The 13,930-nt window shown below is 38.6% G+C and overlaps 1 protein-coding gene across 5 annotated transcripts in view; it reads left to right on the top strand.

Moving 5' to 3' along the window:
* LOC124306054 (GPI mannosyltransferase 2) overlaps window positions 1-13,930 on the top strand; it is a 205,076-nt gene that overhangs the window by 21,211 nt on the left and 169,935 nt on the right. The window contains exons 1-2 of one of the 5 annotated variants that reach the window (XR_006908509.1): window positions 63-565; window positions 793-843. The exons of 1 other annotated variant lie outside the window; for it this stretch is intronic. The gene's annotated coding sequence lies outside the window, so the exon portion shown is untranslated. Of the gene's footprint in view, window positions 1-62; window positions 844-13,930 lie in introns of those variants that run through there. 3 more of the 5 variants (XR_006908507.1, XR_006908506.1, XR_006908505.1) reach the window with 3 other exon arrangements.

The following is a 13,930-nucleotide window of genomic DNA, read 5'->3' as shown; positions in this document are numbered from 1 at the left end:
CACCATCGATCGACGGTCATACGCAGGTTTGTTCGTATTGCGCTGTGGTGGTAGACGCGTCGTTGCCGGGTCGGTAAACAATCGACGTTTGTTATTTCTGCCACTGCAAGTTCACACGCGAGGTGTCGGTGCGAAAGTTTAAAATAACAACTGTCGTTATTTCCTAAACAATCATCGCAGTAATTATTATAATGTGCGTTCGGATGTTATAATTGGGAAGTAACAAATCTCGGTACATGCTGATGTTACATATTCGCGTAGATCCGGGACAGAGCGTGGCTTTGTACTTGGTTCCTCTGTTTACAAACATCGAGCTGTGTATGAGAACGACGGAGGTCACTGAAGTTGGTCACGAATCTTCAGTTATTCTCAGAGAGTTGAAAGATAGTCGGTCAGTGCTCGGTCGCGTACAGACAAGATTAAACATGTTCAATTCAATTATACGAGATTAACATTTCGGGAATTAGCAAAGAACCACATTTTAGCGCGGCGGGGTGAAATCATTTCTATTTAAAACAATTGAAAAGTGCTGTGCAAATTGGTTGTCAGTGGATTACTATTCCATGTAAAATTCAGTATATTTACGTACGAAAATGTACAAACACGCAAACTGGCATGTTCATGATACTTTTAGGTATAAAATGACGCAAATCTGATCTTCAACGGATAGCTAATATTGTATTGTGTAGTTTTATAACTAGGAGTATAATTAACATGACAATTTGCGTAGCTACATATTTAAAAAAATAAATAAATTCATCGTTCGGGTATTTAGTTGGTAATAAATTCTAGTGTCGTGAGTGCATCTCTTGATTGACGCCTGAACATCACCTGCGGAAACATGTGAGTAACCTGTAACAAATTCGATTTGCATTTCACTTCTATGTTACGCTACATCATACGGAGTGATATTCTTATTCGTTTACAATATGTCTTGTTGCCCTGTGCTCTAGAGAATTACCCATGATTCATTCAGTTTCAAGATTTTAAATCCGCCTGTTTTTCAAATCTGCGTATTAGATTTTACTCATTACCCGTTCCATCAGTACATTCAATTGTTGGGAAAATAAATTATATCATGTCATTTTTGGGCGAAAAAATTACTGTAATGCAGGTTGCGCGAGTTAGGCGCAACCGAATCTATTCAACACCGTCCCTGGCAATATGCAACTTGTCTTGCAGTTCGGTATCGCTGGATGTCTGCCACCTGTAGCATTGTTATCAATTAATAAATATTTTCTATTATGATAAATTGTACAAAGTGCTAACGGCAAAAGATGCAGAGTTTTGTCCATGAGCGTTTAGGTTTGTCAGAAATTAATGGGTCTGATATAAGATAATATGTTCGTATTGAAAACGGAAATGGCAGAATTTTTGTCACACATTATCCATCATCGTCGAATAGGAACTGTAGTACATGAGTTTTGTGATTTCGCAGTAATGCAAAGTAAATTGAATAAAAATATTAACATTATCCAGCTTCGTCGAGTAGGAATTGCACATGAATTTTGAGTTTTATAATTTCGTAATCATTCAAAATAAATGTGGGTTCGCTTGTAATTTCAATTTGCATAAGCTTCTTTCTATTTATCGTGTAATAATTTTGACAAAGATTTAGAGCTTCCGTATGATTGTCATGCCGAAAAATCGACGTTAGTGGATATGCCTACGATCTCAGTTCAAGTTCCTTTCATACGTTTCGATCGAGCTTCTTCACTTATTCACCTGTTCGTGACCTACCCACCACTGCCACCACTACCTACGGGCGACGAATAGACAGTAAATCAATCGCAATCAAGCAAACGACGAAACCTTTTCTACCGATTCATTCGTGCAGTAGAGGATATGAAATATCCATGAAGGTCGCTCTTGTCGGACAAGTACAAATTGCAATATTATGCGTGCGTGCGCCTCGCGGCCTTCTTCTGTATGTAATGCCTATGTTTGCCAAGTTGTTTCTCCTGTCGCGCTGTCTATCGCGACGACGCATTGATTCGAGTTCGGAAAATGCGATTAGATTGATTCCGGGGCTCTCCTGCAGTGGCGCCGGAACTCTCTTGATTGATCGCTCTCGATCTGTCCCAACGAATTGAAAGAGCGGATCTCACGATCCGTAAGAAAATTGTGTTAAGAACAAAAAGCAAAACTAATCGATCTGTCTGACTGAATAAATTCAGGTTGGCTTTATTCCAAAAATGTTAGAAATTTTAAACCATTCTGAATTTCGACGGTGTCGGAGTTTCGCTGCTCATTGTCAAAGTTTCTAACATCCGAAGTGTCCAACTTTAGAAAATTTAAACCATTCTAAGTTTGAATTAATTCATTACAGGTTTTAGCATTTCAAATATTTGTCCGTTTGAAGTTTTGGATTTTAAAACTGACAATCATTCTGACAGAAATTTTAATCGTTCAGAGCTTTTATTCTTCAGAGTATCGAACATTCCAAATTTAGACCTTTCGGAAATTCGAACCATTCTAAATTTCGACTAAATCATCGTAAGTTTCGACAATCCAGAGATTTAATCGTTTAAAGATTCGATGAATCGTATAGTTTTCATTAGTTCTTCTCAATCTACTAGCATCGAAATAAAAATATTAATCCATCAGGCTAAAGTTTGTAACGTTATTGTAACGATGCATCTTTAGGAAACATCCTTATTTTGCAGCCATAGGATTACGTGAAATTTAGCCAACCGTTAACACAGTATCAACAAACTCAGATTATGCAAATTAGACTTCTTCAGTTATTCCAAAGACGCGAAATAGTAATTTTTCGTTTCAACGTCTCGACACGTCGACGTAACTACCTTCAGCTTCGTATTAATCCTCAGATTTTCTCGTTCAAAATTTCAACTCTCAACCAGAATTTTGACTCACGCCATGCAAGGGATAGTAGCCAGTGACCGCACGGACGATAATAAGACCTGCTGCAGTGCGAGCCGTGTTCACGCGTGTCGCACATACGCGTGTCACCGTAAATGCGTGCATGCAGCAGCCGCAGCAGCTTACTGCGGCAGTCTTCGAACGGCGGGTGCAGGAATCAAAGCGGAATGGTTATCACTCGGCTGTGATTGGCTGCGCCCTTTGACCCCCGCGTATGGCTCCGCCTACCGCATGTTATACCCGGTTTTAACACAGTTGAAGAGAAGAGAGCCGGCAGCTTCTTTGCGCGGCATTCTTACTTGCGTCGGCGCCGACGCTTGCCATTCTATTATTATAGTTATTAGGCGCATGGCCGCGCTTCTCGAATTATGTATACATATTTTACATTTTACCCCAGTCGCGAGTCTTACTCTTGTTCTCCTCCCCGTCTCCCGGTATGGACAGCTTACGAATGCATGTTTGTACAGTTATGTGAATAATAGAATTTTTCCGCATTGTAATGCTAAAATGTAGGTATATCTGTAGCGTGGCAAGGCCAGCTCTCTGTAACGCACTTGTTCTCACTATTATACATCGTAACAGGATGCCCTGTTTGCACGCATTTTCAAATTAGATCATTCTATTTTCTGATGGAAATAAGTCTTACCGCGTTACACCTACTTGGTGTATCATATTAATATTTATGTACTGTAATTGTTGAGTTGCTTGCGTATTCCGCAGTAATTCATCCTTTGTGGTCTGCATCTTTCTCATCGGGGTTTGATAAATTCCCTGTCCGCTACATTCGTAGTGCGATAATAGTCGGCTAGACGATAGCTATAATTTGATATTAGATACATAATAAGCGTGGCGTGATGACCCAGAATTGCTTGACGATATGTGGTCAGTAAACAACACTCATTTTTTTCCCCTTAATTCACCGATCGCGGTTATTGATAACGGGTCTGTATATTTGGGTTGTATGCTGAATTGAAGTCATTCAACTGCTTGCGTACCTATATATTTCGACGGTATATTAGTTACATTTTAGACTTTATTTCAGCTAGAACTGTTGATATAAGTTGACGATTTTTCACACGATTCGATGTAATCGAAGTTAAACCATTGTCTAATAGTATTAGGTCAGGTGTCAGATCAATCGATGACTAGATTTACAGTATTTTCATATTCACTTATGGAGAAACAGGATGATGCATAATTCGCAGGGACAAGTTAAGTCTTCGGAGATGTTTTTATACCACCTTTATTACGCTATAGATTGAAGAATAATTATAGAACAAATTTAGTCTAGCGATCTAATACTGTATGTGTATAAAATTCCGTTAGAATGATGATGATTATGAGAGGCTGTACTTGAATAGGAATGTGCAGTAAGAGTATTTAAAAGTCGATGTAATGCTAACAAATACTAAATCGTTTGAACTCATTGAATTTGCATCTGATACAATACTTATTGTTCGACGATGAATCTTATCCAAGGTGCATTATATTGTACATCAGACTGTAAACTTATCGTCTTTTGTGCTTTGCGATCACGGTGTAAGAAAGTAAAAGTGAAAATCATTTCTCAGGAAGAAGAATTCGTAAACAGTATAAAAAAAAAAAAATTCACGCAGTGATTAAAGTGCAGGTTTGTAACAAAACCGTGATTTGCATGGATTTGCAGAAAAATGATGCAAAGTCACAACGACATTCGTACGTACAAGTATGTACAACAATTGCGAGCAGAGCTGATGTCTAAACGCGCATAGTTCAGGTAGCTCAGTTTCCGGGCCTCTTGAATTAACTGAATTGGACCGAATTGGTCGAAATCCGTCCGCGACGGTACGGACGGCGAAGAACAAACGAACCGATGTTTGTGGCGGCGCGGTGGTCCGCTGTTAGTCCGGGGCTGTTTAACAAGCGTACCGATTCATCGGCATCAAACCATTAAAAGAGAGAAGTAGGTATAGAGGAAGAGGTTAGAGGAGAGACGTGTCCGTACGCTCTGCGCCCTCTTCTGCCTTCCGCTTCTTGATGGAGTAATCTGCATTTGTTGCTTCAATTGCAGCCCATTCCCACCCACGCACGAATTAAAACTGTATTCATCTATCATCCCCATCCATCTTTCAACTCGGACCTCCTCCTATCACGCGTATTGACGGCGAATTTATCTCTTATACAACGAGTATTATTCCACCGTTGCGGATGTGCAGTTTACGCATCGCGGTATGTAAGTGTAGCATACAGGGTGCCTTCGAGTAAACGCCGCAGTATGTTGGCTTGCCTACTACCGAGGAGAAGAAATATCGGTAAAACAGACCTACCGAGTTATCGGTAGTTAGCGCGTTCAATCTCATCGCGAGTGAGCTGGAACTGTCCGTGCTGCCAAGTTGTGGGGATTTGGCCAAACAGTTGTTTCGTTCTTTATAACCCAGGCTGAAAAGTTCAGTAATCGTTTTCCGGAGCTAGGTTAAAGTAATTACGTGAATTGACTTGACTAAAGTGGTTACGGTTCCGTAGGTCTGTTTTACCGATATTTCTTCCCCTCAGTGGTAGGCAACCCAACATGCCGCGGCGTTTACTCGCGGAAACACCATGTACATATCTTTACGATATGAAAAACGCGATGTGGTGACTTGTCGTCGCGGTTCGATTGAGAGCGAAGTTATCGGAGTCCAGGACCGTATTCCATATTATCAAAAGTGGCGATCTTAATTGAACATCGAATTATTCGTGAGTGAAATCGACTGCGGCTAAATTACAGCTCTTGAGTAATACTCGTAGTGCTGACAACTTGAGAAAATACAATACGATCTTCAGATTTCGATGTTTTCAGATAATGGAGGGGCTATTCAATAAACAAGTTTAGTTGTTTGGACGATTTTAGCTCCCCTCCTCCCTCTTTTTATTAATCCATAATTCGATCTATTTTCAAGATTGTCCATAACGAACCATATTCGAGGTATATAAATAAAACGAACGTCATATCCCCCCCAAAAGTAAACGCATTTGTTAAATGGTCCCTGATGGCGTGAAGTAACGCGATCCGTCGGTCTCGAAAACGCTATCGCGAGGTTGTTGTGAGAAAAAAAAAATAAAAATATATTTTCAACACACATTTATATTTGGCAAGCCTATAATTGAAATGCTGACGTGAAATGAAGATGGCCGACCGATGACACGCTTGTACGACACTATTTCGGGTTTGCTACGCGCCTCTATCGCGTTATTATATGTATGTTTTATCTGAAGGAGATGACAGAAGGAACATACTTATAGTCGTTGCTTTTCCTCGCACACGATATCTTGTTATGAAAATCGAGTGAATATCGAAATCGCGAAATTCACTCGAACGTATGTATGTGTATATACACATATGTGTTGTCTATAATATGTATACATAACACATACCTATATGGCTAACTCTTAAACGTTAAACTTATTATCAGGCGGTACGCGGCTACTGATGCTGCTGAAGCGAGGAACGGTCTCAGCTAGATATAATAAGGTCAGACTCGGGTTATCTCGGGGGTGACCGTATCTGTGCAGAGCCGAGGGATATATACGATAAAACTGAATGCCCGCTGTACCGCTATAATACTGTTATACCTATGAGCAGGCACCGCAGCATTGCGATCATCCTCACTCTTGGAATTCGTCCAAGTCCAAATCTCCGAGGTCCTGCAACTCGGCTTTGCCCTTTCACCTGCGAGGTAGTTGACTACTACTGGTTGCAACTTTAAACGCTATCCTACCCACCTTCCGATAGTCTAGGTTTTAGGAGAGTTTAATCATAACCGCGTTTCCTCCGTCAGTGTCTAGAGAAACTGAAAGAGTATTGGAATACATCCTGGAATGAGAGAGTTGGAATGTTTTTTTTAGTACTTTTTGAGCAGTACATTGATTTAGCCCAGTGGCGATGTAAACGGAAAAAATTATGCGGATTCTTCCTTCGTTGGGTGATTAGTGTCAATGATACCAGTCGTTTGTTATACTTCCACGTCATGTTTCATTCTCACCTGGTCATGATTTTTAGAGATCGACAAACTGCAGAGAAGACTGTTTAATTGGTACCGCTGACATTGGTCATAAAGATCTTGCAAATCTCCTGGAAACGTCAAATAACGTCGGTTTAACTGGAAACGGAGTTTAAATTAGTCTTCAAGTATGGAAAGTTGGACAATTTTATTTTGCAAAGGTTATAACCAGCGTATAGTATATATATTTTTTTCACACGTGTGAATCATACCACTGACTAAAAAATACTAGGAGGAATCACGTGCAAGTTGCTTTATCCTTGCTCGGAGTCGAGCACTAATGCGTTCTTTTAAAGTAAATTGTTGGTCACTTGCTGACCTCTGTATGTATTCTGGGAAGAAAGATATTATGTTGCAATTATTTATCCAAGTACCTAACTTCACTCGAAAACCTGCATTATTATCACTGCTTAGGTATAAGCTTTCAGTCCTGGTACATCTTCTTCTTCTTTTTGTAGTTCTTCTTCTACCGCAACGTTGGCCAGTTTTAACCATGCTTCCAACATTCTCATCACTTCGCGGCGTGCATTGAATTGCTCCTTTTTCCACATCCTCTACACGGTTCCATTCGCGCCGGTATTCAGTATGTGACAATGGGACGACTGCATCGCGTGGTATAATCGAAGTTTACAAGAGAACGGTCGGTGTAGGAAAATACGATGATCGACGATGAGCCTGGGGATCAGGAATTCGGAGAAGATGTAGCTGGTATACACGATGGCTGGATCGTGGATTCAGATTTCCAGCTTCTTTCGCCTCGACTTCTTCTGTTTTGCAGATAAGGCGTCGTCGCGGTGGTCGGTTAGGGGGGCGCGCATAAGCCGATGTGCTTTATGGTGGGCCGTAAAAGTCTCTTGCATGCAATGGTAAGCTCAGAGGCTGGGCATTTCCACTCACACAGATTTAACCCTAAAACCCACCGTCCGGAGCAACCAGACGCGTAATTTCAAACGGTAGCTCTCGAATCTCGTTGGTCTTCTCTAGCTGCTGCAGTCAGGGCCTACTTCGCTCCCTTATCTTACTTTGCTTTTAGATAACGCCTTCGAGGGATTCTGAATGAACCGTTGTTGTTTCATTCCTCTCTCTCTCTCTCTCTCTCTCTTTCTCTCTTTCTCTCTGCACATATGTAAGCCTAATGTTGCTACTGTATACTATAACGAATGGAAAGGCATGGGTATTCAACGTACACCAGCACTACTCTACGACTTTGGAGAAACTATCCTTATCCTCTCGCCCAACGGCCGTGGAATTTCCATTCACAATTTGTCACGCTGGCTGTGCTCGTTATGGGGGTTTCTCTTTACACACAAAACTTGAATCTAAGTTTAATCAGCGCTACAATATGTATATATAACCTACCTTTTCATTCATTCATTCGCTTGGTTAAATTTTATTCTCAGTTCCATCATTTCTTCATCATCCATCCTGTAGGGTGAAGTCTGCAGGTGTGGAGGCTCTCAGTACGGCAAAGTTATCACATCCTGTTTTAGAATATCTTGCAATTGAATGGAATGAACAATCGAGTCTGATTCGTGTTACATGTCAATTGTAAGCATGAATTTTGTTGTATCTTTATTTCCGGAGTTGATAAAGATCAAACAACGATAATAATGGTAATTCAGAATTCTATACCAGCTCTTGACGCTCTTGCAGGAACTTGTGTTTGGACACCGATCGTTCAACACTCCGTGTGAACATTCGCTTTTTCACCTTTTGTCTGTACACTTTTTCAAAGTGTTCCAGGCTTTCAAGAAATCGGTTAAAAAAATTCGGGGTTTCTTCTCAAAGCGTTGACTACGTTATTCACAAGTTGATAGACTCGACAGTTTTCAAGCAATGTTCATGAAAATTGATATTCAGAAAACGACTGTTCCGTAAGAGACTCAATGTTCATACGGAGGGTTAAATTGAAGAAGATTGTGGTGCGGAATTGTGTCGACACGTATTCCGATTCTCTAACCCTGAATGGCGTCCAAAGTCGTAGACAGGTATGTCGTATAGGTGTCTATGAGATACTATGTACCCGTAAGTTCCTGGCTGCTGGCTTCTGTTTGGGCAGTAGCCAAGTGTATGGAGTGTAAATAACGCGGTGGTATCGTTCGCTTGTGAAGTCGATCGCGGAATATATATGTATAAGAGAACAGAGCGAGAGAGGGAGAAAGAGAGAACGAGCGATTTATCGAAATTCTAACCGTCCAAGGCAACTTTTCTTGGGCTAGTCCTAGATCCGTTGTCTGTAGGACTCGGAACGTTGAAAACCACCACTACAAAGCATCGTCTCACGTACGTCCCGGTGTGAGTTTATCGTGATTTATTTTCATGCTTTATGCATAGCGTTCGAGAAGTCAGAGTACTAGGCAGGCGCCAGACGCCAGTCAGTCTTGCTTTTCCTTTACTTCCCTTGCCTTACCTCGTTCGATTGCACCTACGTTAGTACATTGTGTAACAAGAATGCAAACTCGGTCTTTTCCGCCCGAGCGTAAGTTTGCAAAATGAGTCGTAGGTGAAGTCGAAAAGGAATATTGCAAATATTTTTATATAATGAGAGTATGTTGTCCGTTCTTTTCCAAAACACGAAACTGAGGTTAGGATCGCTTATCGTCAGATTTATTCGCGACAGCGCATGCGCGCAGTACAGAAAATACCACTTTTAACTCTTAACGACTTAAAATTCGTCTTTTCTTTCGTACGGTACCTGCCTTTTGTATGCCCTTGCTGACTTGTTACCAACATTCTTTTATAAAACATGTGAACTAAGCATTTTCTTTCGTTTGAATGGTCCGCAATCTCTGGAATATTTTTTTTTTGTTTTTTATATTTATTCTTTGTGTATTCGATATTGACAGTGTTTTGAAAAGATAATTTTTTTGTCGATACATATTCATTTTAGCGGAGCATCGATGTAAGATATGTTACTATGGAAATCACCGGTTGGTTATTCTAATGTTCGTTCACATAATAAAAAATGTGCAAATTTTTTATTTTTATTTTTTTTTTAAATAACTGCATCCTCTAATTGTACTTGGATCGATCAAATCATAGATTGTTTATCATTATGTATGACGAAAAAAATGTATACTCCGGAGCAAATACCTTTTTATCTAAAATATAATGTTTTTTTAAATCTTGAATTTTTTTTGTCCTATAAGAATGTTGCATTCTTTGATGCAACAATTATTAAACAAACCTCCAATAATATTTAAAGTATTATTACAAAGAAAAATCAAAATAAATTATATCGATGGAGTAAAATCGATTATTTAATTATCTATCTAGTTTCGAAAATACCGTAAAACATGTGTAAGTCAGTCCGTCACAATTGTTAAAGATTATGTTTCCGCGAGAAAATTCAACCCGTTCAGCGACATCTAGTGACAATTTGACCAAGTACGAGAGCTTGAATGAATTTCTGCAAAACTTATTGTATCGGTTGATTAGCTCTAAAGAATCTACGAAGCAAATCAATATTTATTTTCAAATGTGGCAAAGAAATTTGAAAAAAAAAAAAAATAATTATATACAAAGAAATTCAAGTCATTTTCAACAGAGTGCGCCTTGCATCCGAGCAACTCAGTTTTGCTCTTGCGTGCGCGCGGATATAGCGGGTATAATTCAGGTTAGTAATCTTCCCTTCTGCCCCTGAACTTACGACCAAAGGGCGAGGGTGGCGCAATTTCATTTGCGAGGGCTGTGAACTTATTTTCGTAAATTCCCTTCATCCCAAATTCACAGATCAGCACTCTGTAAGTGAATCAGTAAGACCGAGGCGAGCTTTTTCGTCTCCCCGACGCATGCACGCTCCTTTCCACTTCCATTTCCGTACTCAAATCCTCAATCCTCGTGTAATCCGCTCTGAGTTGGTTGGTGGGAGCTCTATTCTATACAGAGGGGATGTTCGAGTCATTATACTCGACACGGAAAACGAAAAACAAAAGCAAAAAACAATCAAAGAAAACTCGGAAATATACTTGTATGATTTTATTTTTCGTTATTGCGCGGTTGCGATTATCGTGTCATTTATATCTTTCGCAAGTATTAAAACGTAGAACAGAATCATTGCTTACGGCAGTGATCTCTTGTGATTTTTTTATTTTTTTTTTCCTCCTATTTACTACGAGTACTCGACCTAATTCAACTTAAACTACGACTATAAGTACTAATTTCGGTAAATACTTGAAGATTCTGGACCTATATCAAGACTATCCTTTTTTTTTTTTTTTTAATACGACCAGGCATACAGTTTCGAACTTGCGCAAACAGTTGAAATTGTCGTGAAATTTTTACGAATGATATTTATCATCGAACGCGAAATGTGTGTAAAACAAAACAAAAAAAAAAAAAAAAAATATGTCCTCGTCAAAGAAACTAACGAATATCGAGGCGAGCTTTCGATAAATTCTAAACATCGCAAGCTAACGAAATTCTGAGCCCGAGTTCTTCTTTGTTTAGCCCGAAAATACGCCGCGTGCGGATGGATGAGGGTTTCTTTTTTTTTTTTTTTTTTTATTTATTACATCTCGCTTCCTCTTTTTCCTTTTTTCTTTATTTTTATACCACGGTTTAACGTAAGATTTTTCTACACTGCTTTCTGTAATTTTCTTCTTTTTCTTTTGCCTCTTTATATTTTATTCTCGGCTCTTTCAAGTTTAACGCGGTAGCCTAGAAAGAGTCATTCGAAATTCGCATTCCTATCGCAATTCAGAGTCCTGCAGAGAAGTAGCTATACGGGTATACGTGTACACACATACGTATGTATGTATCGATACAAGCTTTGTTCTTTATACGCCATGATTTTTATACCTACGTACCGCGTCTTTGTACATACAATATATACATATATATATACGCATATACACGTAGATGCCAAGCGTAGAGCGAATTTCGCCACGAATCGCGGACGCCAAGAGTGATTTCTGGCCGACGCGACGCCCCGACTGTGCTTTGCCCTCGTACGTCTGCGATCGCGACCTCTAGCAGCTTGCAGCTTTTGCTTCGACGCTCGCTTCTTTTGCTAGGCTTGCAGCTTTTGCCCCGCGACACACTTTGTTACCTTTTTTTTTTTTTTTTTTTTTTTTTTTTCGCAAGAGTTACACAGGCATTTGCCGCTTCATCCATCCCCCTTTCACCAATTCCATCTCAAAAGCTTCGATTGAACTTTGCACGTTATTCGTGATCATTTTTCTTGGAGCGGGAATAAAGAAAGAGATGTAATCAAGAAAAAAAAATAAAAAATAAAATGAATGAATAAATCGAAGAATGAATAATAATTATAATAGCTATAACGATTTAGTCAATTTATGACAAAAAGAAAAATGTCACTCTTTCTTTTCTCTGATTTCTTTTTTTTTTCCTTTTCAATTTCTCGATCTTACGCGCGTACCAATCCGTTGTACATAGGTAATATACTTACCTGTAATTTTCGGGTAATTTCCGACGAAGTGTTTACAGGCAGCGACTGTGATTCGATATCGTATTTATGTGAACACATGTAATGTCTGACGTACCTTCTACACGTACGTATTTCACATGTACATGTATAATAAGAATCGTGTGTACATAAACTAAATAAAATTTATAGTATCTGGATGACGAGTTCGTTGAAATTACAGGCGTACATATGATATATGATGCGTGTAAGGGATCGTTGGAGAAACAGAGACGGTAATAATTATTTTCACTACCTGGTAATCTCTTATTATAATTTTTCGCACGAGGAAGTGTGAAAAACAACACTAAAAAAAAAAAAAAAATAAAAAAAAATAAATAAATAAACAAACAAAGACAATGTTTTTTTCTTCTTTTGCACGATAAAATATGACAAAAATCAAAATATAAGGAAAAAGACCAGTTGCATTATTATACATACCTATAACCTATTATATCTATACCTACAATTCTTACGTACATCGTAATTTCACATAATAATATTACGAGTGATAATAATGATAATAATGATGATGATAATAATAATAATAATAATAATAATAATAATAATGATAATAATCGTGCTAACAATCGTAAAAATAGTAATAAAAATATAATATAATGACAATAATAAGATTAATCATGAGAATAATAACAATAATGATGATGATGATAATAATAATAATAATAACGGTAATAAAACCTAGTGACCTGTGCAGAGCGTCAGTATTTATATTATACTAGCAGCCCATCCCGGCTTCGCACGGGCATATAATAATATTAAGTAATAATATAAATGTTATTTTTCTAGAAACTCACTGTAAACATTGTGTATTTTCTTTTATTATATTATTATATGCCCGTGCGAAGCCGGGATGGGTTGCTAGTGTAGCTTATATGACACGTTCGTAGATTTACCATAGCAGCGCCATCTATTGATTACTTACTCAACCCAGTCGAAAGGTATCGACATCTGTTAGAATCATTTGGAGTTAACAGATAATTGTGACTGTCGAATAATAACAGACAAATAATTAGCAATAAATTAAAATTGCGACTATAATTTGAGATTTAAACTATCCTATCTCTCAAGTTGGATCGAACTGCACATGGTGTGCGTATTTTATTATAATCGGTTAAGTGGTTTAGGAGTCCATTGAGGACAAACATCGTGACACGAGATTTATATATATTAAGAAGATAATATGATGTATGCACTTGCAGCATGTGATAGATATCCACATCCATACACTGCATGTATGCTTCAAGTTCTCGTTTCGTTTTCTTCATACTTTTTCAATAATATATTAACTATATGTACATATTTTATACAAAAATGTTTTTACGTCTTTATACATGCCCTTGGATAGAGAGAGAGAGAGAGAGAGAGAGAGAGAAATCCACTTTTTTAAAATTTTTTCTTATTTTCGTTTCTGTTCGTTTTTCATGTTGAAAGTAATTATTCCGTCGTTGGTTGCGACTGCCGATGATGCGTCGGTGAAACGATTCCGTATGCCAACAATTATACGATCGTCGCGTCGTTACGTTCCATGATGGCATTACTATAATATACGATTATGACGGATACGAGCAATCCGAATGAA

The sequence above is a fragment of the Neodiprion virginianus genome, chromosome 5 (genome assembly GCF_021901495.1).
Source record: "Neodiprion virginianus isolate iyNeoVirg1 chromosome 5, iyNeoVirg1.1, whole genome shotgun sequence".
NCBI lineage: Eukaryota > Metazoa > Arthropoda > Insecta > Hymenoptera > Diprionidae > Neodiprion > Neodiprion virginianus.
The sequence above is the reverse complement of the archived record's forward strand: the minus strand, read 5'-3'. Positions and strand labels throughout refer to the sequence as shown.